At 47.8% G+C, this 26572-nt stretch overlaps 1 protein-coding gene across 2 annotated transcripts in view; it reads right to left on the bottom strand.

Annotated features, from left to right (window-relative positions):
- CASZ1 (castor zinc finger 1) overlaps window positions 1-18728 on the bottom strand; it is a 271047-nt gene extending 252319 nt beyond the window's left edge. For both annotated transcript variants that reach the window (XM_075121162.1, XM_075121165.1), the window contains exon 1: window positions 18612-18728. The gene's annotated coding sequence lies outside the window, so the exon portion shown is untranslated. The remainder of the gene's footprint in view (window positions 1-18611) is intronic.
- Window positions 18729-26572: the final 7844 nt, after the last annotated feature.

The following is a 26572-nucleotide window of genomic DNA, read 5'->3' as shown; positions in this document are numbered from 1 at the left end:
AAAATCGCTGCCCTTCCTCCTGTTTTTCCTGTACTTATCTGAGCTGACAGACCTCTTGCATCTCACAGGCCATTCCGAGTGGGAACACGGTCTGGTGGTGAAAGCACAGGCTGGGCATCGGAAGATTTGGATCCTAATTCCCATCCTTGCCTCCGACTCACTGTGTGGGGTTGGACAAGTCACTGAACCCCCTTGGGCTGCCTCTGTAAGACTGGGCTATGACCTGCCCCAAGAGTGAATTGCATGGCTTCAGTGACTAACATTCGCACAGAACTCAGATCTTTGGATGGGAGATGCTACAGAAGTGGAAAACATTGTATCTCCTCTCCTTCCAGCCTGGACAGGTAAGGACACTGCAACCCATAACAACCCCACTCACCACCCAGCTACCATGCCATGATGATGCAGAGCAAAGTCATCACAACACCGAACGCGTATCCCAGACGCACACAGGAGAAAGAGAATGGCTGGCAGACAGCACCATGGAGAAGAGCATTCCCAGCTGAGTACAGAGGGCTTGGTTTGTTTCCAGGTACATGCGCGTGGGCATTTAGGGCCCCTCCATGCTGTACAGAGAACCATGAACGAGCTCAGCTGCCTGTCAGGGAAGTTTTTATTGCTTGTGTGGATAGGAAACAGAGTCCTATTATCGTTAAGGGAAGAGTTATGGCCAAAGTAAGCTAAACTGAGGCAAGCAAGGAGCACTGCATGGCTAAGGCCTCGTCTACATGATGGGTTAGTGAACCTGTGTAAACACAAACCAGTCAGTGCAACTGCACTCCTCATGCTAAAATCAATTTAAGTTTTGTCCCACCTCGGCCCCATTTCAGTTGCAAATGACCTCTGGGTATCTATCCCACACTTCCCAGTTCTACTTTCAGAAGCAGTGCATTCTGGGAGATTTTGCTAGGTCACTGGTGCATTGCAGAACAGTAGCAGGAGGACTAGTTGAACTGTTTCGGTTTGTCTGCGTCCACACTGGCACTAAACACCATGGATCTACGGTTATTAAACCTATCACTGTTCTAACCAGCTATTCGACCATTCAGTGCATTTTCCTGTTCTACAAACATTCTAGGGGCTTCAGTCAGCTTAATTCACCTAGCGTAGAGTAGGCATAAGAGATACGCGAAGCCCATCTAAGCTACTGTTTCAAATCTGGCTCAAGTCAGTCGCAACTGAAATGACAATGAGGTAGTGAGGTGCTGAGACCACGACCCACCAATATTATCTCATTGCTTCCTTGTGCTTCCCCTGGCTGTATCCACCTGTCATCTCTGGTAAGACAGTGAGCTCTCTGGAGCAGGGACCATCTTTTTGGTCTGTGTTTGTACAGTGCCTGACACAGTAGGGTCCCAGTCTATGACTAGGGCTCCGAAGCATTAACACAACACAAATAATAAATAAACACTGCCAACCCTAAGCATTCAAGGATCATGAGATTGGCTTAAAAAACTATACAGGTATTTTTGAAAAACAGGGGGTTCGGTTATTTGCCTTCTGCGCTTTGAGCCCTTAAGAGCCATGTTTGCAAGCGTTTCTCTACAACCAAGAGGGCGAGAAACTTACTTTTTTTTTTTTTTTTTTTTAAACAAAGGCAGAGATTCCCCTGCATTCGCGACTCCAGAAGCTGGGGCTTTAGGCAGACAAGCTAGCTGTCATGAGAGAGATGACAATGCTGCAGAAAGTCACCACCATCTGATGACATCATAGACGACTATGTTGGGGGGTGGGCATGTCTCAGTGCAACAGGTGGGTCACAGCTGGAAGGCTTGGTGGCAGTCTCAGTCAGACAGACCAAGGGCTAAGAAACTGAAATCCCTGCTCTGCTCTACAAGTGGCCCTTCAGGTCCGGGTGGAGGTAAGCTGGTGCAGGACAGCCTGGCCTGGTGAAATAGAAACCTTCAGTCTCCATGGCTGGTTGGCCAGGAGGAGAAAGCTGCAGGGGGTGGGGGTTCTCTCTGAGCGTGGAGCTTATTTCCTAGCACTGCTTCAACCATGTATCCATGACGGGTTCCTTTGGGCAGCGTCCACCGACTCCTGCTGGAAGCAGTGCGTGGTGTCCAGGGCTCTAGGCCTCATTCTGACCCTGTGATCTGCACTCCCATCCCTGATTTTGCCATGTTTGTGCCCCATAATATTAATTTCTGGGCCCTGTGGGCCCCCTCTCCTGCCTTTTGCTGCTTTAGTGGGCTCTGCCCACCAATCCCAGTTATCTAATAGGCTGGCACCAGCACTCAAGCAAACAACATGGCAGAAAAACAAACCTAGAGATTCCCACCCCCCAGCTGACCCACACAATGGTAACCCTGCTCCCAGCAAGGCTCTACCACACAGTCTCAAGAAACACCCCCCTACCTGGGCTCCGGTCCGTATCAAATCACCTCAGGGCCCATGAACAAAATAAGTAAATATTCAAATAAAAGCAAGAGGGTTTGGGCTTGGTTTGAGCTGGTTCTTTGCACCTTCCCCCCCACCCCCTTTCTCTTATTCTCCACCCCTCGCCAAGCATCAAACAAAAGGAAGTTTGTTGTCAGACTCGAACATTTCTTGGGCCTTGTCCGAGTTCCACCTTGTTTTCTTGTCTCCCCGCCCTGTATAAATAAAGCAAAAACCAACTGGCACCACCTGTGATGAAAGGACAACTAAGAGCAGAATTTTATCTCTCTCTCTTTTTTTTTTTTTTAAACTGGCCTTAAGTTTTGGGCAAAGGACAAAAGGCATTGCTGGCTGAGCACAATTCCAGTAACTGAGTCACACAGAGACGCTACAGCTTGATCCACGCAGGCTGCTGGTATAGCCAGGGGAGCCGAGACTCTGCTTAGTTAATGACATGCAAATAGCAGCCCATCACAGCTGCAGACCCCCCCTGTGCAGAAGGGGCAAAAAAAATCCCTCCGGGGAGACGAGGCTACTTTGCAATGGGGCGTGTGCAATCACGACTTCTCTTGTGAAAATCCAGAGAGGAAAAGCTAGAGTCTCTCTTCCCTGGAGACTGGGGAAGTTCTGGAACTTGGAACAATGGACAACGAGGCAGATTTTTTTGTTTGAAGTGCACACAAGTTAGGCCTCCACCACAATTAGCTATGCAGGAGAACGGTAACCAGATTAGATCGTAAGCTCTTTGGGGAAGGGAACTATCTACTGTTAACGCAGTGCCGAGCACAATGGGTTTGTGCCTCTAGGCACGACCACTATGTAATCAAGTGTGTGGCTGCAAACGAAACCCTAGGCAATGCCCCACGAGAATAGGTGCACAGTGCGCATTTGACGGCACATGAAAAGGCCCTACAATGCAAAGGTGCATTTTGGGCAACTGGAGCGCGGGTCATCTCTCTGTTTATTTTATGAGGCACTTTGGCCTCTCTTAATTGCCCTGTTCACTCTCCTTCCTCAGGCTGATAATAGAGAACAGGCCATGTGGAGGGAGGAGGAGTTTGGATTGGCTCTTTGCTTTCCTTTTAATGAGACATTTGCGTTCAGTTCGGCTCACTGAAACACAGGCCCGGTACCATTAGGAAATTCAGGCCATTGTAACTGTAGCGACACAGTTGCATGGGGGCAAACTCTTAGTGCTGACGTGCATATAGAGGGGCAGCTTGCTTTTCTGTGTTACTGGATCAAGGTGCCCCTGTGCAAGCCCTGCTCTGCCTGGTTCAGTAGGTCTCTTAAGGATTTGCACATGGGCATTGTTACATTGGTGCTAATTTCATTCATGTAGACAAAGCCTCTGACTTTACGCAACATCAGCATCATTTCATGACAAAGCCTATGATGCACGGAGGCGGCTGAAAAAAAGGAATCCAGCTTTTCCAGGAACAGACAATCCAGATTTTCCAGTTTATATGTTTTCTCATCTGGATTTTCTTTGCTGGTACTGGGACAGATTCCCATAGATCTTGATGGAAAGGGAAAAATATTGGAACAGCAACCCTGATCAGCTTGGCTGAATTTCTCACGTGCCACAATCTCCTCTTCGGGCAGAAGTTCAAATTTGTTTTCCTGCAGCTACACAGACAAACCAGCATCCATCTCCCCCAGGAGGCCATTTCAGCTCCGCAAATGCCTAGGGTTTCTGGTATCGTAGTAACAGGGAAGCTTGGACATGCCCACTCTGGAGACATTCTTGGTGAGGATACAGTGACTTCTCAACCACTGGCACGATAGGATTTAACATCGGGAGAGAATTCCTGATGGCGAGGCCCATTACGCTGGGGAGCCACCTCTCAAGGAACTGCTGGGATCACTTCACATGGAAGATGCAGGAGTTTTCCCTGCAGTGCAAGAGCGCCAAGTGGGTGAGGGAAGGCAACAAGTAGATCTTCCCTATAAGACTCTACAGGGCCAGTAGCTTAGCCTCTCTCCCTCCATACTAGACCTTCAGAGTCCTCTGGCCAGGTGGGAGCCCAGTATGCCATCTACAATTTGGGGTCCCCGGACTGGATCCTGCCACTCCTTGCTCACACAAGCAGCCCCACAGACTTCAGTGCAGGATCAGGGCCCATATGCCCAGCTGGAGCCCTCTCTCTCCAGGTATTCTGTCCAGTTCCAAAGCACCCAGCGGGCTCCAATGCTTTGGGTTGCCCTGTGGTTTGCATGCATGAGATGTAGGGGGCAGCATCACCTGAGGGTGAGAACAGGTAAAGCCATGGTCCTGCGAGGCCACTGCGGGTGTCAGTGGCCAAGGGTGGGGCCAGAGGCTGCGTGCTGGGCTGAAGGATTGAGTCAGCCTGTGTTTCTCCTCTCCCGCCAATGCCAAGCCTGGCTGCTGAGTTTACACAGCGAGGGTGAGTCAGAGGAGGCAGCACAGTGGCTGTCAGCCGGGAGCCTCTGGGCACTGAGCTCCCAGTTGCTTTCATCAAAACCAGAGCAAGACAGTGCAGCGCAAACCACCAATTCGAGGCTAGGGATGAAACGTTTCGATCCAGCAAGGAGAGTCACCGTAACCCTTCAAGGGCCAAGGCGACAGCAACAACACAGGAGGTGACGGGAGGCAGCGTGAGGCTCTCTCAAATCCCTCTGTTCGCATTCATCCACCTCCATCTGCTCTTGGGAAAGTAGCTCTGCAGGTGCCTCCAACCCCAGAGTAAACCATGCTGGGGGACGCATTCTTCCCAGGAGCCCCTGCATGCAGCCAGGGACAGACCTAGCTTCTGAAGGGCCCTGTGCCAAGGGAGACTGCCTGGCCCCAGGACGTCAGTAACTTGCACACTACACTCAGGAGCGGCACAGCATGGCCAGAGCATGGTGGAGATGTTAGTGGGATGCAGGAAGGTTTGAGCAACTCAGGTCTGGGTTCAGCAAAGCTTTGAAACACATGCTCAACTTTAAGCACATCCACGGACCTCACTGACACGTGCTTAGGTGCTTTGTTGAATCAGGGCCCAAACGAGTAGGGTCAGGGCACCTGTTACTGGGGTCAAGGCTGAGCAGATTTGTTCACCAACTTAAAAGGGGTATTAGCAACTGCGAAAGCGCTGGACCTTAGCTTATCATGCAAGATGCACAGCAGGAGAGGTCACCATGGGCCAGAGGGTGGGGAAGGGTTTGCGCAGCTTGGGAAGGAGCAACAACAATGCACACCCTGTTCAAACATGTGGGGCCTAACGGGCATCAGGCTCGGTGTCTGCCTAGGGCCAGCCTTGCACCCACGTAGCCTCCGTTCATGCCACCCTCTGCCCAGCCTCTTCGGAAGTTCTGCCAGGGTTTGGGGACACCAAGGCAGCCAGATCAGCCCATCCAGCTCCCCTAATGGCTGCACTGAGGATGTGCCCACGCTCAGCCTCATTCTGTCTTTGCAAAATCCTTCAAATTCTTGGGGGGGGAAGGGGGTGGGGCTGCACCCCCCAGCTGTTTGCAGTATTCCTCTAACTTCTCACTGGCTTTCTACAGCAGACGGGTCCTGGCAGTCAGCGCCACTGAGAGACTGGAGAAAGGCAGGCACACTGGGTCAGCTAAAGATCCATGCCGCCTGGGATCACTTCTCAGCACCACCACAGGGCCAGCTGACAGGACAAAACAAACCCACCAGAGCTAGCGTCCCCTTACACTGCCTCACCCTGGCAATCAGAGCTGTCCCCTACTGAACTGGACTGTCCCCTACTGAAGCTGGACTGTCCCCTACTGAAGCTAACTCTGACCAAGCTCGCTGGAAAACACAACCTCATTACTGCTCATAATTAGTATTTTTATTTGCATTGCGGTACTGCCCAATGACCCTTATTGGGATCGGAGCCCACCCCTAGACACTGCCCCTGCCCCTGCCCCAGAGAGCTTGCACTCAGGTTTAAAACAAGAGATAAGAGGCAAACAACAAGAGGGAAGCCAAGATGTGGGGTGAGGGGGTGCCAGAGGGTCAGGCACTAACGCGAGCTCCCCCCATGCTGCTCAGCTAGTTGGCCGATTACTGCTTATTTCAGGATCTGCTTTCACCAAAATTGTATTGTGTATTTTTGCCAAGTTCTGCTTCAGGGCAAATAACCTCCAAGCCCGTCTGTATTGGGGTCGGCAGCAGAACGGCCAGAATCTCAGCTTCCCAGGAGTGCCAAGCCTGCCTTGAAATTACCAGTGGGGATGGAGCTGTCAGTTTAACAGGGCTCGGTACCTTTTGCAACAAACACACACTGAAATCAGGGCTCAGCTTTCACTCCACCTGTGCTCAAACAGATGACCACAGACTTCAAGTGGGCACAAGCCTGAATAAAGACCACAGGAGTGGGCCTTAGACTGTGTATTGACCAAAGCCTGCCCACAGCTGTGATGCAGTAAAGGCAGAGGGCAGTATTTTGGGGCCTTGCACAAGGTGGTCCATACACAGCTCTGCTCCCAGGCAACACCGGAGAGCATTTGTGGAGAGTAGGATGGGGTGGGAGGAATGGAGGCATGGCCAGTGGATCTGAGCCTGTGCGGCTCAGCCAGCCATTCCCACGCGTGGGGGAGGGCACAGGTTGCAGGGGCTAGGCAAGGATGCAGTAATAGTTAGAACAGCCTGTGCCGGGGAGATCCTCTTCCGGCCTAAATCATAGCATAGCCACACGTGCTGGGGGGGTGTCCAGGATTGGGCCCTTTGAAGGGGGCAGGAGCATGTGTGTTCAGCAAACCTGGGGCTCCCAGAAGTTGTGAATGTCAAGCATACCACAACTACTGAAGCAGATGGTTTCAGATCCTGCTGAGCCAGCTTGTGGTTGGATTCAAAATTGAGTAAATTTACAGCTGTAAACTGGGAGTTTATACAACTCCTAACTTGTTAGGGGTGGCTGACCAAGCCAGCACACTCGCTCCACAGCCAACAGGGCTTGTAGCAGTTAGATCTCTGAATGCACGTTACATGTTATTATTATTTCTTTAACTTTGCATAAAGGAGAGGAGCCGGTTGGGGGATTAGAAGGGTGCATCTGTTTTTGTCCCCTCCCCTGGATCTTTCCTCAAAGCCACATCAAAACAAACTCTCAGCCTGGATCCACTGTGGCTTCTTCAGAACGCCAGTCACCTGGGATTATAGCATATATAATAAAAACCCCATTGGGCCGGATTGGGAGACCCTCACTCACACCATGCAGCACTTTATGTGTAAGTAGCCCCATGGAAACCAGCGAGACTACCTGTGGAGAGAGATATTACCCATTGGGAGCGAGGGCCTCACAATCTGGCCCCTGTGGTTGGCAGACCGCAGCCGTAGCCACCGTTCCCTTTCACAGGCACCAGCTCCCACGCCCGGCAAGTGCTCAGCTACTCCTGCCTGCAGTGCAACCAGCTCTGCTGTGAGTTGGCTGGGCTCAGTGCAGGAAAACGGCATCTACCAGAGCCCTTCCTGCAATCAGCTTCTCAGGGGCATACCAGGCACCAGGCTTCCCTACCAGGTCAGGTTGAAACATAACCGTATGTGAAGCCTGAACACCCTCTTCCTCCACAAAGCAGGGTTGGTTAGCATAGTGCAGTCAGCAACACACTCCCAGGCTACCGAGTACAGGCCGGGACTTCCAGAGACCCTGGATGGTGACGCATGGCTCCCCAGTCTGGGACTAGAGAACCACAGGGTCTGGCTGCACCCAGCAGCTTCAGTCAAGAATCCCCTTGATACTCATTACAACCAAAGTCTCAGCTCTACTCCAAAAGCTGTTATTAATGAAGAAGCCCAGGGCTGAACAGACTTGGAGGAAGGCTGGTCCAGTGGTTAGGGCACGAACCTGGGACTCCAGAGACAAGGGTTCAATTCCCTGCTCCCCATCAGACTTTCTGTGTCACTTTGGGCAAGTTAGTTTCTCTGGGCTTCAGCTCCCCAAGGGTGCAATGGGGTTTACATCACTCCCCTACCTCACAGGGGTGCTATGTAGCTAAATACTTTTAAGGTCTGTGAAGCAAACAGAGGGCTATGGGGATGGGGGCCACAGATAGTCATGGAGATTGAAGCCCCCATCCTCAGAGAAAGCAGTTCCTCCTGGACACAGCTGAGATGTATCAACAGAATTTCATCTCCCCTCCCTTCCACTCTGTCCTGCACATGTAATCACCCAGAACCTCATGAGTTAAGGAGCCAGATGAGGCTTTAGGGAGTCACTCAGGCAGGATCGAATGCTCTGTTAGCATCCAGCCACCATCTAAGAAAATAAAGCAGTTGGGGGCTTTGGTGATGTCTGACCTCGAGGCCTGGAGTGGGGGAAAATTTCCTCTCTCCTTGCTCAGTGGGCAGAGATCACACTGCCTGCTGCTGCTCCCACAGTTTAAAACACTTAAGTCCTCCAAGGGGCAGCTTAATTTTCTTTTTTAAAAGAAAAGTGTCAGTCTAATTAGATAAATCCTCTGAGCACGTGGCCTGGAGTTCGTCATGGAAATTAACCTCCTCGAAAGATCACAGTTACTGAAATAAGAAACTGTGTGTTTTGGCATAGTGCAGTGAAATGGGAGCTGCAGGCTGCATTTCATACACCTTCTCTCTCATAAACCTGCCGCATTTCATATCTGTCCCGCCGGCCCCTAGCATGGCACCAAGACTTTATCTCCAAAAGCCTGTTTGCAAATCGCTGTTGAGAGGCTATGATAACCCAAGGGAGTCTCACTGGATTGCTGGAGGGAGAGCGTGAGGCCACCACGGTAGAAAACTGGCCCAACCCGAGGCACTGGTGAGAGGGGCCGGTTCCTTGATCCCTGTCACTGACTAACCGTCCTGCCAAGAGGACATGCTGCAGACACAGTGACCATGGCAGCCAGGCTGGGAGCTGTTTTGCCAGCCTCACTGCCCAACAACCAGAAAAGCATGAACCTGTGCAGCCCTCCCTCCTGTGGGCTTGGGGATGGGCTGAGCTGGGTGGAAGGGAACAGCTGCCAGGGATGGTCCCCCACACCCTGGGCTCAGCCTGCCTGCAGCTGGGACACAGAAGGCTTTGCCCAGAGACTCCATAAGGGGCTAAAGAGGTGCAGACCAGCTTCCCAGGGTGCCTAGGCGGGAGACACGTTCCCTGCCCCCGCCAAGCACCCCAGCACACACATCATTACAGACACTCGGCCCTTCGACAGCAGCTTCTTCAAGAAGATCCCCAAGCACTTTGAAAAGGTGAATGAATGGAGTCTCTAGCTCTGTTTTACAGCGGGAGAACTGGAGGGTCAGAGCCGAGAAGTGACTTGCCCAAGGTCACACAGCAAGTCAGTGGCAGGATCAGGAAGACAACCCTGCTCTTTAGCCTCCCAGCAGATTTTAACCACTAGACTGTCCTCCCAGCCTCTTGCACGAACTAGTGGCAGGTGTCACGCTCTGAGCCCGAGCTCAATAGGGATTCACACGCAGATCTCAACGACTGACACTGCACAGTACCCTCTGTCTCACCAGTTAGTTAACAGGGCACAACTGCATCAGGACTCCCTACAAAATCCAAAGTGCTTCAGTCATAACCCACATCTTCTCTGCCCCAAGAAGGTCCAAGGGTTCTACTGCTAAGCTTTCCCTGTCCAGATGGTCCTTCCAGAAGAGCTGCTCCAGAACTAAGAGCTCCTGGAGAACCCATGCAGTCTACATCCCTTCCTCCTAGCAACTGCTAGGCTGGGCCACCCTCTGTATGTACCCAGGCTTGGGCCCAGCTTCCAGACTGTCTCCAGATAGGGTAGGACAAAGTGCCCTATGGCCTTAGGGCTTCCAGGTGGTCTGTTTCATTTCAGCATTATCGATGGGAGAATGAAAATAAGGCACTTTCTGGAAAGAAAACATGGCCCCATTGAGCAAAACGGCAGGCACAGGGAAAGGGCCAAAGGCACAAACCAATGCGCTGCTCTGCAATCTAACATCAGCCCCGCATGTCTTCTAACATGGGAAGCTCGGGGCTGGATGGCTCAGGTTTTTGGCATACAAAGACTTTTTTTACCTCTGGGCCATTGGTTCGATTCCAGCCCAGGTTGGTAGCGAGAGAAATGTACTATCTGACAGCTCTTCAGTGGCCTAAACAGGAGTTTGACAGGCCTCCATGCAGTTCCCAGGGCACAAGGCTCCACCTCCTTGTTGCAACTGGCACTAGTTCGCATCTCAGCAGACAGGTCAAGGACTGGATGAGTCATGGAGACTAAACCCCCATCTCACCTCTAGGTGCTGCCTCCAGCTCAGGATGGGATTTCCTGGGGAGGGTGGCATTGGGGAAACCGGCATTGGGGAAACCGATGCTGCTCTGCGGATGGAGACCTTCGGTCCCTAGCATTGCTTGCCCGGCCCCAGTTTAGAGCTATTCTTTGCCAAGTGCAGTCTAGCCCTGCAGCTCACCTATTCCAACAGCACTGCAACAAAGCACATGAACATAGGCACTCAGGGCTTAGTCGGGGTATGGCCTTATTACTTCAGGCCTCTCAAACAGACTGATCAAAGTCACATCATCAGGACGACCCTCCCGTGCTAGCTCTGAGTACATATTGTCACTCAGAGGTAGGTTCAGTTCACACTGCTGTCGCAAAAGTGGGGATGCTCTCAGGTGCTATGCCCTCAGCTGGCAGGACCACATGATCTAGAGGAGGACCTAAAGATGCAGGGTTGTGTCTGCCTCTTCTATCCAGCCCTCAAGGCCTAGGATGCCATCAGCAAGTGCCAGTACATACCCCACCCATCCACCTACAACTGGGCTCAGGGCGAGAAACAAAGATCTGGCAAAGCGGCAGGGAGCTATGAGCATTTCTGAAGAGCCCAGCACCACAGCATATATATAGCATAGCGAGAAAGGTCCTGCAAACAGGCAGACCTGAGACCTTCTTCCGAAAGAAACAGCTTTGTGGTGGGCATGGTAAACATGCAATTTACAGTGGAGGCCCTAACGAAGCAAATGGCCTCCTGATTCCTTTCAGAGGGGGTAGAGGCAGCTGAGCCCTTTAACACACTTTACTCGTTTCTCTCTCAGTTGCATGAAGGCTTGGAGGCTCCAACACACTGGCAGACATATCCCGCAGCTGCAGAGCGACAGGATGCCCGAGCCTATGATCCATCCCAAGGCATCTCTGCCTTTTTCTGTCAGCCTAAAGTTTGAATAAAGGAGCCCACCAGACGGAGCGAACACATGTCTCTCTCTCTCCCAGCTGGCTTACCAAACCATTCCTATACTTTAAGCCACCTAGTGTCCGAAGCTGTGCGTTCAGGATGTGTCCTCCCCTCACAATCAAAGACAACTGGAGGCAGATTCCTTAGGAAATACAGAGAAGAAGGGAGTTCCTTCGAGATGGAAACAAAAAGGGGCTGGGATGGGGGAGCCTGCGAAGAAGCACGAGCCAGAGAATGCCCTAGCCTGGGGAGATGAGAACAATATTTTAGCCACTACAAAGTGTCTGGTTGAAAAGCAAAGCACGATGCGCACAGGGGCAGCGGGAGCGAGTGTAAACCCACTGCGGCATGATTTCAGGTAGAGCGGACACACAGAATGGGGGACCAGGAAGGGGGACAGGCAGTCTCGCCCCAGTTCTGAAGTTTGTCACCACGGGCTGCCTTCAGAGGCCAACGCTTTGACCATGATGGCCAGCTCTCCTCTTTCCGTCTCCGAGAGAAACTCGGAGAGAACTTTCCCCAGCACGGGCTGGTGAAACAAAATTGAAGCAGCCAACGGGCACCCCCCATGTTAGCCCATGCCTGGTTTCTTAGAGACCACTTCCGTTGGCAGCTTCTCTCCTGCCCCCCGCCAGTCCCCTCCTTCTCGTTCTCTCTCTCTCTGTGTCCTCGAGACTCCTCTCACCTTGAGGAGTGTTAGGATTACCCAGCATTTACACTCAATGCTCCTCTTTATTCCTTAAGACTTATTAAGAATGATAATGAGCTCCAAAGCAGCCACACGTCCCTCTCTCTCCCCTACCCCCCCCCCTTCACGCTCTCTCTCTCTACGTGCCTTTTCCGTCAAAGACACACAGGACAAATCCGACCAAAAAAAAAAACCTGACAATATGGATCAAGGACACCAGGGGATTTATATTCCACAAATCCAGCCTTTTTTGTTTTTATTATTTCTGTTCAAATTCCACCCCTTTCCTTCCCCTTCACCCCACCCCCCACAACCCTCTTGGACTTTGTAACAAGAAAAGAAGAAGAAGAAAGCTGCTTGCCTGAAAACCTCGTTAATGTGGAGCTCTTAAACGGTTGATTAATTTTAGAAAAATTTACGATGCGCTCTTGCTTCTCTTTTAAGCTCCAGTCTTCTACACCCAAAGCAAGTTAACTTTAAGGGCCACCTCTTGTGCCCGCTTGCCCCTTCTTCCCCGACACCCTATTTGTAGATGCAAACATACAGATGAAACATAAATACAGTGACAGAACACGGAAACAACTGCTCTGACGGGTGGCTAAAATGGTTCAATTCAATTCCCTTTAGCACAGCCAAGAAATCACAGCCTGCAAAACTCCCAACTTCCAGCTATTTAACTTTTCATTTAAAAACATCCACTACAAATTGGTCAATTTAAAAAAATAATGTAGACATTATTTAATTTTAAGAGACAAGTCTTCCCAAGTTCGATCTGTTCACTTCACAGAAGCGCCTTGATGCACAGCTGCATTCGAAACCTCAGAGTTCTTCCAAAGCCACCTTTAAGCCAGCTACACTTCACCAAGGGGAAAGAATGGAACATAATGAAATTTTATATATTTATTTATTTATAAGTGTGCCCCGATCTATATTTTAATATTTCAGAAATCTCCCAAGCTCCCTCCTGCCCAGTATTTGCTTTTATTCTTTGTCTCCCTCTGCTAGAGTCTGTTTTTCTGATATAGACATCAGAAGGTTAAGGGCTCAATTATCAACTCTGCTGAAACCTCAGCCTTACAATACTTAGGGGCTTCTCTTCTGCTCTTCAGAAACTAAATACCAAAATCTCTTCTTCTTCATGTTTTTTATTGTTGTTATTAATATCTACTGCCTGTAGGTTCCGATCGCTGAACTTACAAACCTCTCTGGAGTGTAGGGATGAGGGAGATATGGATTCGGGGAAAAAAATGTATATTATAGAATTCTAAAGGTGCCTACTTCAAGTGAACCTGAGGAGACCATGTCTCTCAACCCCAAAATCGCATCCACACAAAATCTGATCCGAGTGGTTCTCATTAACACAAGTCAGTAAAAAAAAAAAACCTGGGAGGAAGTGGCTCTTTGATTAGTGTTACAAAGCAGAATGGAAACAGATTTTAAAAGTTGCAGTGTTGTGGAATATGGAATCATTACTAGCAAAGCAGTGTACTTGATTCGATCAAATGGGATTTGTTTTTATTTTTTAAATATATGATGCACAAAAAAGCTTTGCTTTAGGGACTCGAGCAGTGCTTTATCTCCTCAGGAATTTATACAGACGGACAGTATATAAAACCTTCCAAAAATGAAATTAACAACAATAAAACAAGTCAAGGAGGGTGCACAGAAAATCACCATTTCAGTAAATCACAGTCCCTGGGTTGGATAGATTCTGGTTTAATAGGAAGAATGAGAACTGGAAAAGGTAAGGATCACCCTTACACCTGAAACAAACTATTTGCAATAGGTTCTTGTAAGACTCAAGTTTATGTGGACTTGAGATTTTTTTTCAAAAGTTTGTTTTTCCAAATAGCTTCACTGTTTTGGATGGTGTAAATATATATATATCTATATCTATAAAATCAAGTCATTAATGTCAGTTTCCAGGAAAGAAATCTGTCAGATCCAGATGAGTTGGCTTTTTTGGTCATTGACTCCCTCCTACACCTACACACCCACACCCACACACTGATTTCCTCAAGGAGAAATAACCCCCTTCCCTCCCCAAACCACCTTCTTCTGTTGTACAACTACCAACTGAACTCAAGCTTTCAATGGGTTTTCCCTGCACCAGGGCTTTGCTCTGAAACTGCAAGAATGACAACGTCATGTGTGAGGAAAGCTGACACTTACAGCTTTTAAAAAGAAACGGGAAAAAATAAGCTGTTGACTTCTTGGTTAAAGTATTCTCTTGTTCTAACTCATGTTCTTATGTCACTGGGCTAAAAAAAAAGAAAAAAGAGGGAGAGAGAGATATGACTTTCCTTGAATGATCTGTTTAACCTAAGCCAGAGGAAAAAAAAAAGAAGTCATTAATTACTTATGTGAGCTATTGCTTCTGAAAGACAATAAACCTGCCTGGTCGCCATGGATATGACATATTTGCTCTGAAAACAACACAATAATTAGCAAAGGGGAAAGATACAAGGAGAATATGCAAACTCCTGAGTTTAAAGCCATAGTGTTTCCTCCCCTCCCCTCCCCCTTTTACTTGTCAGAGTCAATTCTGTTTGCAATTCAAATCAAACAAATAAACAAAAGGTTTACAAAAAATTTTTTTTAAAAGAAAAACTGATTGACTGCATTGATGAGCCAAAAGAAAAAATAATAATGAGAAGCAATTACAAACCGAACAACTGCAGAGAAAATAATCTTATATGGTGAAATTAAACATATATTTAGGGTTGTTTTGGTTCCAATTATTATTTGCATTTTTTTTAAATAAAAATGCAGAAGTGTATTGAAAGAAAAAAAGGAAAGTATTTTTGGAGACATGAAGCATTTTGAGGACACAGGTAGGAAAAAATTGGGGAGTTCACTTGGATATTAAAAATGCATCATATGGGTCATTATTTTCTTTTTAAAACCTACAACTTTACCCCCAAGAAGATGAGCAGGAAACACAATAGCTTCGTACCATGTTTGTCAGCTTGATAAATACACGAGCTCATGGTGAGTTCACAATTTTTAAGTATGTCAGAAATATAAGACACTCTCCCTTTCCTCTACTGATAATGAAATGAGGGGATCTTTTCTTAATTATAAAATAAAAACTGAATAAACTGCAGAGATTCTCCTTTAAAAGCTGAATAAATGTTACAGTGAAAATGCTTTTTATATTTCGCTCTCATTAAGCTGAAACAAAGACTATTAAAACCTTCTCTAATGCAATAGCCTTCTGGATTCTGACCTTCTACATTTAGAAAACAAGTAATAAATATACCCTCACATGCACTTTATCTGAAGAGATATTTGACTTTGAACTTATTTTAACATTTAAAAGGCTTGGGAAATATAAGAACAACAATATGCTTGCTACAAGTTCTTTGTTTTTATTGCTAAAATAAATCTCTTAGAATAAAATGAGCAGATTAAGGAAACATCACCCTGATATAACACTTTTCCCCCCTTTTTTAATTTTTTTAAACAATAGTTTTTAGCTGGACTCTTTGATCTTGAAAGGGTTCTTCTATCTGGTCTGAAGTGGGGGGGGGGAATGATCTGTTTTAAATGATGATGCAACTAAAGGATCAAAGCCCTGACTTTCTGCTAGTCATAATAAGCTCTGTCTTGCACAAAGCTTCAACTTCAGACTTTTTTAAATATATAAAATATAAAGGAGGCCAATAGAGCGACTGAAAAGGTAAAGTCTGCAAACAAAAGAGGACACTGCCCCTTTAAACGTTTTAGTGCATATGGAGTTTGATTTCTGAAAGAGATCAGTTTAACATCTCCATAGAAACCAGCAACAGATTATCATCAACAGAATAAATAACTAGTCTAATAAATTAAACACGAGGCATGAGATCTGGAAACTTGATTACTGAAGTTCAACAATATTCCCCCATAAACTCTTTCTAACTGCTTCTAAGGTAGCTAACAAGGTAGCAACAAAGTATAAATAAGAAAGTGGGTATAGGAAGGGAGGCAGGGAAACCACTGGGAAGCAGAAGTCCAAAGCCCTAGGAAGAGATTATTTCACCTTAAAAGTTATTATAGCAACAACACAAATAAATGTGTCTAGGTAATTGGGGGAGGAGGGGCAGGAGGAGAGAGAAAACCATTTTCCAAGGGAAAGGGTTGTAGGGGCTGCATATGCAGTTAAGCATGGATGGAGGGGGCAATTTATGCATGAAGTATATAAAAAGTTTCACCGTTCTCCCACCAAGAAAGAAAAAAAAACTAGGTAGATGGATCTAACTCAGAGTAATTCAGAGCAATCCTCAGACACAACCCATCCAGAAAGTTTTCCAAACAAATTGCTCAGAAGGTGCAGTGAGCCAGCCCCCAGGCGGGGATCAGAGAGCCCCTTCCAGTCTAATCCTTACCCCAAATTTCATCACCCTTTACCAAATGTGCCAACTTTCCCAATGGTTCCTCCTCCCTGTCTCCTGCCACCCCAACCGGAAAACAAAAAGAAGGAAGGACTCTCTCTCCACTATTCTAGGAAGGTTGTCATGGTACATACACACTTATCTCCCATGAAATCAACACCAACTTACTGGTCAATGTCCCCACTCCCAGACTATGCTGGTTCACTTCTTCCCACCCCAGCTAGGGCGGTACAAGTCTAAAGGACTCTCTGGATTTATAGACCCCAAGAACAAGTGCACCTAATTCTCGCTTTCCAATTTCCTGGGGAGTCTGAGGAAGCTTGCCCGCTGTGCCAGAGACAACCCTTATGGGCTCATCACTGGCGGGGGAGCCATTAAAGATTTGGGGAGGCAGATCAGAAGCAGGCAGTGCCCTGGGATATTAACCCTTCCCTACCCAGGGGACAGGCACACCCCTGCCCCGCTGGGTTTCCAAGGCTTTTTATTTCTCCTTTTTTGTCAATGCCCCAAAGTGTCTTTTCCTGGCAGGCCCTAGTTTGATTGACGGGTTGGACACCTGTTCCCTTGTCCTGCGAGTCTCCAAACATGGAGAGTAGCATCCACCAAAACCCTACTGATCCCAGAGCCCGCCCCTCTCCCCCCAGCGCCCTCAACCCTGCTCTCCTCACTCCACCCCGTGCTGATATCTGCCCCCACCCCGCAAAAGCCAAGCAACCCCCTCCCACCAGCTCAGCAGTACCTTAGCCCCCTTACCCCTACAGCGCCCCTCTGTGCGCCCCCTGACCGGCGCAGACTGAGTCTCGCCCGGCCGCGGCAGCGGATTCGAAGAGAGGAAAGAAAATTAAAAGAAAACGGGGGGGGGGGGAACTTCCTGGCTCGGGATGGCAAATCAGCTGCGCATTCTGCAAATGCCACCGGGTAAAAATAACCTCCGGCTTCGCCCGGGGGCCGGGCACCGACTCCCCCACACGCGCACCGAGCCCGGGGGCCGGGCACACCAGCTCCCCAACACTGGCGCACCGAGCCGGGAACGCAGCGCAGCTCTCCAGGGAGCGCACGGAGGGGGCCTGGGCACCTCCCCGTCCCAGAGCGCATGGCTCCATCTCCGTTCCGGGACCCGAGCGTCCGGAGCCAGCGGGGGGAAGCGCCGCTCACCGGCCCCAGCACTTTGAAGAAACTTCCCTGGCACCGATCTCCTGCCGCCTCCGCCCGGGGACCCCCAGCCTGTCTCCGCGGCCCGCCGCGGTCACCAGCCTCACGCCACCCCTCGGCGTTTTCCCTTCGCTTCTCGCCCAAGTTTCTGTTCGCAAAAAGCAAGGGGGGCATCGTCGCTGCACTTCTCTTTCCCCCAGCAGCTGCTCCCCACCGGACCCCCTCTCTCAGCCACTGGGGACGCGGGGTACCTGCGCCCCAGGCAGGGGGCGGGGCAGGGGGGCGGGGGGGGTCCCCCGCCTCCCCCAGCCCCTTCCCCTCCCCCATTTCCACGGCGATTTTTAAAAGTCCTGGAAATTGTCCGGCAAAACCGGCCACCCCCAACACCAACAACTCAGCTCCAGAGCCTGCACCGCTCTGCCTCCCCCGGGCCCCCTCCACCCCCAACCGAGCGGACAGGAGCACAGGCGCCCTCCCCGCCTCGGCCAGCCGAGCGTGAGAGTCCTGGACCCCATAGCCCCCTCCTCAGGTTCACTCCCTGGGGAGGCAGAGCGCCGCACCCCCTCCCCACCCAGCAAACAGCCGCCCAAAGTGCCCGGGCCGGAGCAACGAGTGCAACCCCTCCGCAGAGGGAGCGCACCCGGGAGCGCACCAGAGCCCCAGGCAGCCTGCAGTGCCTTCCACCCCCATTTCCAGACCGCTGCCCCCCACTCCACGGACCAACTCCTCCCCTCGCCCAGAGCAATGCCCACCTGCCGCTGCCATGTGCCCCCCCAGCCCCTTCCCTGCCAGGGCCATGCCCCGACCCCCTGCCCCGCAGAGTTGGGTGGCAGCAGGGGCTGGGGGACGGTGGGGGTCCCAGGGGGCTGGGGCAGGGCAGAGCAGACAGGCTTACCTGCACTTGGGGCGGCTTTGGGTGACTTTCCAAGTCAAGGGAAATGTGTGTGTGTTTGGGATGGAGTCTGCAGCGCGCATGCGCCATCAAACTTGCCCTGATCCCGGATTTTTTTTTCCCCCCTCCTCTCTCTCCCCTTCGCTTTGATTATTGAATTTTCCTATTTCTAAGAGGGGGGCGGGCGGCGCGCAAAACCCGGACTGGATCCAGGCCACCCTCTGCCCCGGGCTGGGGAGGGGAGGGGCGGGGCGGGAGGGAGGGAACGGGGGGGGAGAGTGGCGGAGGGAGCTGAGCATGGAATGGACTCGGCTCCAAGCAGGCAGGGCACCCAGACAAGGGAGTGGCACCTGCAAAACCCGGACTGGATCCCGCTTCCCTGGCAAGAAAAAGGGAGGGGTTGTCCCCACTTCCCAGTCAACAAGGGCAACTCCGCCTTCTCCTGTCACCGGGGCACTTCCTTGCTCTGCCCCGTCACAAGCGGATCCCTCAGCCCACTGGGTGCTTTCTCCTGGAAATCTCTAAACTCCCCAACTTTAGGCAACTTGCTGAAAGTTGTACCAGAGCCTAGTTTTTGCAGCCTGGTGAACTTTGCTACTCTACTTTCCTTGGGCTACATTTAGCTGAAATCCTTTCTTTTTCTATGGGATTGTCTATTTCTTTTAAATGACAAACGTGGGGGGCTGCTTATATCCTTAACTTGGATATCATTAGCAAACCACTCTGAGAGTTTATTATAGTTTATGGCCCCAATCCGGCAAGTATGTATGCACATGAGTAACTCTGCACCCAGGGGCCCCAATCCTGTAATACACACCATGCCAGCAGGTCCCTACACTTGGGAACAGCCTTTAGCAGGGCTTTGCCCAGGTAGATGGGTCTGCTCTGCTTTGCAAGATCAGCATGATAAATTATCCCACCAGGGGAGCACTCACATGCCTAAAATTACTCCTATGTATAAGTGTATACAGGAGCAGGCCCATAGTTTACATTCTAATAAACTCCTTTGATTTTTAGTTCTAGAGTTAGCTTATATTTTAATAAACCAGTTAATATATATAGAAAGTTATATATACATAGAGTAACAGCCGTGTTAGTCTTTATTCGCAAAAAGAAAAGGAGTACCTGTGGCACCTTAGAGACTAAACAATTTATTTGAGCATGAGCTTTCGTGAGCTACGGCTCACTTCATCGGATGCATACTGTGGAAAGTGTAGAAGATGTTTTTATACACACAAACCATGAAAAAATGCGTGTTTATCACTACAAAAGGTTTTCTCTCCCCCCACCCCACTCTCCTGCTGGTAATAGCTTATCTAAAAAACACCCATTTTTTCATGGTTTGTGTGTATAAAAACATCTTCTGTATTCTCCACAGTATGCATCCGATGAAGTGAGCTGTAGCTCACGAAAGCTTATGCTCAAATAAATTGGTTAGTCTCTAAGGTGCCACAAGTACTCCTTTTTTTTTATATATACATAATTATTTATATTTCATGGGCCCAATCCTGCAAAGCAATCCACATGGGCAGAGCCCTTCTATCCATGTGGATCGCTCTACAGGGATTGGGGCCTTCATCATTAGCTCTGTATTTAAGGGCCCAATCCTGCAGATACTTACCAACACAAATAACTTTGCTCTCATGCACTCACTGGGACTATGTGGGATAGTAAAATTTCACCCATGTTTTAAATGTTTGCAGGAATGAGCCGTGTGTGTGTGTAACTATAGACTTAGACCCTAATCCTGCATGTTGTTCTGTGCAGGGGGACCCCTGCCTACAGCCTCACTAAAGTCAATGGGGTTGCATGTGGGGGTAGGTTTGGGGCACGAGGGCCCATCCCTGTAAACACTTGAGTAACTTTACTCATTTCGGCCATTCCACGCAATGAGTTCTAGGTCGGCACAACCATACAGAGCTCCTTGCAGGACTGTCTCATTGATTCCTTGTGCTCCTGTCTGTACTGACCTGTTGTCTCTGGTCTTAGACTACAAGCTCTTTGGGGCAGGGACTGTCTTTTTGTTGTGCCATAGAGCACCTAGCACAATGGGGTCCTGGTCCATGACTGAGGCTTCCAGGTGCTATCAGAGTACAAATAAATAATAAATAATTATAATTCAATCATCCCACTGATTTCAGTAAGATGACTCATGCGTGTAAAAGTTACTTATGTGTATATATGTATGTAAAGGGTTGCCAACTCTTGATTTTATTGTGATTCTTGAAATATTTGACATTTTCCTTTGACCCCCAGATCCTGGAGCCATGTGATTCCATGAGAATATTAGCTTTTCTTTTTTTAAAAAGTAAGTTTCTAGCTCTCGTGGTTGCCTAGAAAAGCTCATAAACATGGGCCAAGTGCACCCCAAAGATGGAGGCCAGAGGGCAAATGACAAAACCCCAAATTAATTATTTTTAAAATCTTATGAATTTTGAGGCAATCTCATGATTTTAGGGGGCCTGACTCACGAATACTGAAGAGTTGCAGTCAGCAATACTGGTATGTTTAGTTAAATATTTTGGCCTTGATCTTGCAAAGACTTATACACACGATGAACACTACACACAGTGAATAGACCCACTTCTGCAGGGTCTCAGCATGTAAAGAAGAGCATTTGCATATGTATTTACAGGATCGGGGCCTTTGTTTATTTAGCTATTATTATTAATTATGGTTTAGCTATCAATTTTTCCTGCCAACACTGGGAAAGCAATAAATAGAGATAGAAATAGGGATATGCTTTTAAACTCAATTGAAATAACACAAGTACTGAGAGAGATTGTTGGAGGGACTGAGTGGGAAATGTTTATAAGTTGATTTAAAAAACCAAACCTTAAATTCATATGCTAGAGAGATGCTGTCAGGTTAGTGATCACATATTTCTAAAGTGCATGTCTTTAGCTATAACTGAAATAAAACAGTAGGGGCCCAGCTGTGGAACATCTATCTATCTATCTTAAGGCTTAATGTTAAGTACCTGCTTAAGTCCTGCTGATGGCATTGGGACTTTGTTTTAAAACTGTTGCCATCAACATATTTAACCATGCAAAAACATTTCTACTGGCATTAGGGTTTGGAAGAGCTTGCTTTTAGGAAGACTGAGGTCTCAATTGGATCTGCAGAGACAGCCCCTAAAACCCTCATGAAGCCCCACTGAAGTCAACAGGGCTCCATGTAGGTGGAAAGTTCTACCCGCATGAATCCTACTGTAGAATCAGGATCTAAGTTTGGGAATGAATTTGGCCTGACAATGTCCCTTTAATGGGCCTGCTCCTGCAGAGACTTACGCACGCACTTAATTTTACACAATGCAAGTACAGAATCACAGGATGTCAAGTGAAGCAGGTGTACAAGACTTAGCAGAATTGGGGCCTGCACATGGCACTTTCTTTGAAGTCCTTGAGAGTGTTGCATATAGGCCATCAGCAGGACCGGAACCTAATCACACAGAGGTAAGAGCCCAGACAGAGCACTGATTCTGCAAGCTGCTCCATGCTGGTGGCATTCAGTGCCTATGTAGACTTCAGTAGGGTTCCTTGTAGTTGTGGACCCCCTGCCTCACTGAACAGTTTGGAAGGTCAGGGCTACAGTGCTCAGTTGAGGAAATACAAGGAAGGGGCTGAGTGGGATTTGCCACACAGAATTACAATACACGAGCTCCTAGCATGGCTTAGTCATGTTTACTATTGGTTTGCATTAATAGATTTTTGTTTTCATTTCTTTTCTTCTTGAAAATTAAATACAATGCCAACCCGCCGCCTCTCAATAAATCATCTGTATCGTATTGCCAACCACAAGTCTTCAAACATCGTGAGTCGGACCTTCCCCCAAATTGTAAGAGATTTAAAACTCAAGAGATTTTTAAAAACAATAATACGTTCTGGGAGAGGTTATTTGCCTCCTGGTTTTTGAGCCTTCAGGGTTCACATTTTCAAGCTTTTGTTTCCAGTCCTAAAGGCTACAGAGTTACTTTTATTTTTAAAGAAAGCTGAGATTCTCATACAATCATAGGATTCCAGGAGCTGGGGCTTTAAAAAAACCATCAAATTTCATGACACTCATGATAAAATTGTGAGAGTTGGCAACACACTCATTACAAAGTAAAATGAGGACCTTGCTAGTTATAATTCTGAAGTTTGCAGAAGACTTCTTCAGCAACTCATTGGCCAAAAGTTTATGTCTAGTCCTTTATTTAGAGCCCAAGCTCTTTCCCAATGTACACCCTTCAGGCCCTACCAAATTCTTGTGCTTGCAAGACTGGCACTCGTCACGTGTGTACTTTACGTCTGGAAAGCCCAAAGAATAATGCACTATTGGAAGGTGCTCAGTTTTCACGGCAATGAGCTGCCCCACAACACACAGAGAATTTCCCACGACGCAGTGTGCCAGAAGGCAGCACAGAGAACACCAGGTTAGAGCTCGGCAAAATTTTTCTTCAAATAATGCTTCTTCAGGTCAACTGAAACGTTTTGAAAATCTGTGTCGAATTTGTTTTGTTTTGGCTGAAAACAAAAAATCCCCGAAAGTCCAAACATTTTAATTTTCCAAGTCAAAACAACTTTTCATTAAGAATTTTACTTCCATTTCATTAAAAAGAAAAACCCAAACCCTCAAAAGTAAACATTTTGTTTGACCCCAAACACGATTTTTTGACTTTTGTTTTGCAGCACAATTTGAAAAAAATTAATTTGGGGAAAATGTGTTGGGGTTAGTCACTGAAACAACAAATCAGTTATTTGTACAGCATGACATTGGGATGTTGCCTCCATGCAACAGACATTTTGCCAAAACATCCCAATGCTGTGAGCACACAATGTACTTGCACAAGTGCTCAAGCCTGAATTCACTCTGCAGCATTACAGTGTTGCCGGTAGCCCTACGCGAGCAGAACTTCTGCTAGTTAAACTTTCTAGAGTAGACAAGGCCTTAGTGTTTCCTGCTGTGATTCTGTTATTCCCACTCAGTAGACGGCACACCTTCTGTGCCAATCTCACTCGCCTATCATCAATACCGACCTTCCCAGAACATTCTCTCATCTGGCTGAGCTGTGACTGTGCACCCAGCCTTACCCCTAAGAAATTACTCACACAAGGGAAGTGAGGTTAAAAACAACATGAGATGGGCCTGGATTAAAATGACAAAGGCATGGAAAGTCAGGCGGAAGGCTCTCTGTCCTCAGCTCACCCTGCTGTGACCTGGCTACTGCTGTAGTTAAACAGAGCAAGAGGGGTCCCATATAAGGGGTGCCCTTTGTTAGGAGGTGTAAGGCTGCAGAGAATCAGGCCCAAGAAGCCTTATTCCTGACCTGCTCAGATTGGACAATAATTAATAATAATACTAACTCTTCTCATCAGCAGATCTCAAAACACTTTACAGAGGATCAATATCATTACTCCCACCTTCCAGACAGGGAAACTAATGCATGAAGAGAGGACGTGACTTGCCCCAGGTCACCTACCAGGCCAATGGCAGAGCAGAGAATAGAACCCAAGTCTCCTGAGTCCCAGTCTAGTGCTCTATCCACTACACCACACTGCCTCTCCTAGACAGCAGTCCTCCCTGTGAAGAGGCCCACATGAGGCCTATGTCACTTTAAGTCCCTCATAACAGAGTTGAATTTCTCATATGGCCGATTAGTGGCATATGTGATGAATGAAGGGGACTTTGACATTGGGACTCTAGACCTCTGACCACTCAACCAAAATGGACTCAGCCCCACAATCCTTTTCACACAGGCCACCAAATAGCCATGGGATTGTCACCACTGACAATGGCTATATCTTATGGCTGCGCCAAGATACCATCCATTCCCCACTCTTCTCACTCAACCCCGGCCATGAGAATGTGGATGCTACAGAGATATGCAGAAGAAAAGTGACAGGGATTTTTTTTGAGGGCTGGGGATGTCGGAAAATAAACAAATGACTGTGCAGAAGTAGCCGACACTTTTTAACAGTAAATAGCATCATCCTATCTGGTTTCATTTTTGGTTTTTACTGTCTGCATATCAAATCAATTAGAGCGTATCAGAGAGCCACAGTTTGCAAAGTGCCATTTTCTCACATGCAACTTTTTCTCGTGAGTTTACACAAAACTCCAAACAAAAAAATCACCCCAATCTTAAACCGATCAGCTGGGTGATGGGCTGGATCCTCAGCTGGCGTACATTGGCTTCACTCCACTGACTCCAGTGGGGCTAGGGCTGTTTACACCAGGGTATGGCTCTTTATTTTGACACTTTAGGTCACTTTCCAACATTAGAGACTATTTGATTGGAAATTAACAAAACAAAACTAGGTAACCAGGCTTGACACAGGTCAAGCTCCAGGCCCACATAACGGTAAGTCAGATTCTCGGCAGGTGTACATCAGAGTAGAGATTTGCTGATTTGCACCAGGTAAGGATCTGGCCCTATCGCTTTTATTTACAGATAGCATGTGAGGCCTAAAGGCCTGATGACAGGAACGGGATTTCCTGGGATTTAACTCCAGCTCCACCGCTGACTCGCTGTATGACCTCAGACACATTACTTCACTTCTCTGTCCCTGTTTCCCTGTCTATAAAATGAGACCATAGCTATTTACTTCCTTGCTCCAGAGGGGGCCATGGGGTTTAAATAATCCATGATCATGAAGTGCTTTCCTTTGACATTCTGCTTATATGTTTCCCTATTACTGTTTATCTATCTTGTCTCTCTAGATTGTAAGCTGTTCAGGGCAGAGACTGTCTAGTACTGTGCGCCTCTGGTCTCATATAGTCTTCTAGATGCCATCCATAAAATAAATCAGCAACAATAAAACCAGTAAACAAAGCATTAAATCAATATAGATTGTTTTGCTCCTCTGATTGTGAAGTTGTGCTTGTAGTATCCTGTCTGTGAGAATAAAATTAATACAAAGAAATACAACAGAACCACACTAAACAATAAAATAATAATTAATTTGTACTGATACAGAACCACCTTCAAGACTCAATGTTCTTTGCAATCACTAATTAATCAATCCCACGCCAGCCTTCCGAGGCAGGTATGTTTTATTGTCCCCACTTTATAGATGGGAAAACTGACTCACAGTCTTGCTTAAGGTCACAGAGTGAGTCAGTAGCAGAGCCAGGCACTGAACTGGCCCATCCTGACTGTCAACCCTTAGCTCTAAAGACTTGTTTACCCCAGAAAGTTGCATGGGTTTAACTTACATCAGTTTTCAAAGTGATTTAGTTAAACTGGTGCAAAGCCCTGTGTGGGCACTTTTATTTGTTTAAGAGTTCAAGTTTATTCAAGTTCTTATTAAGAGGGGCTTAGTTTGGCATGGCTTAGACCAATTCTTAACCAAATTAAGCTAATGTGCAGTAGGTCTGGTTTAAATCAAAATAAGAGTGTCCACAGGGAGATGGCTTATTTTTCAATAAATCGGTTTAAAAATTGTACCGCAAATTTAAACCACTCCCATTTTCTCATGTGGACAGGTGCTGAGTCACTGGATCACAATGCCTCTCCCAAACAGGCCTTATCCACATGGGCAAGCCGCATCTATTGAACCAAAGAGATGATCTGAAACCACTGAAAACTCCAGGGGATGCTCTCATTTGAGTTTAAATCAGACTCATTTCAGTGTCACTTAAATTGGTTATGAATCATTTTACATTAAAATAATCTAAGGGTGTTCACACAGGGGCTAGCCCCAGTTTAACTAATCCAATTTAAGTGGAAGTGCAATTTACTCATGTAGATAAGTACACAGAAAGCAGAAAGAGAGGATCTTCCCACGTTGATGAGGACCAGGGATATTTCTATCTGGCAACATATGAAAACAGCAGCTTTTAGACTCAGACTTTTTCTACATGGGTTGTTCTGCTGTGGGTTCCTTTTTTCCCATCTGTGGACCTGCTTTACCCTGTGCCCTCCTTGCTCAGTGGGGACTCACAAACAAGCTGGCTCACCGTGCCCACTTTTTGACTGACTC

The sequence above is a fragment of the Caretta caretta genome, chromosome 18 (genome assembly GCF_965140235.1).
Source record: "Caretta caretta isolate rCarCar2 chromosome 18, rCarCar1.hap1, whole genome shotgun sequence".
Lineage (NCBI taxonomy): Eukaryota > Metazoa > Chordata > Testudines > Cheloniidae > Caretta > Caretta caretta.
Note: the sequence above shows the minus strand (reverse complement) of the source record. Positions and strands in the feature narration are given on the sequence as shown.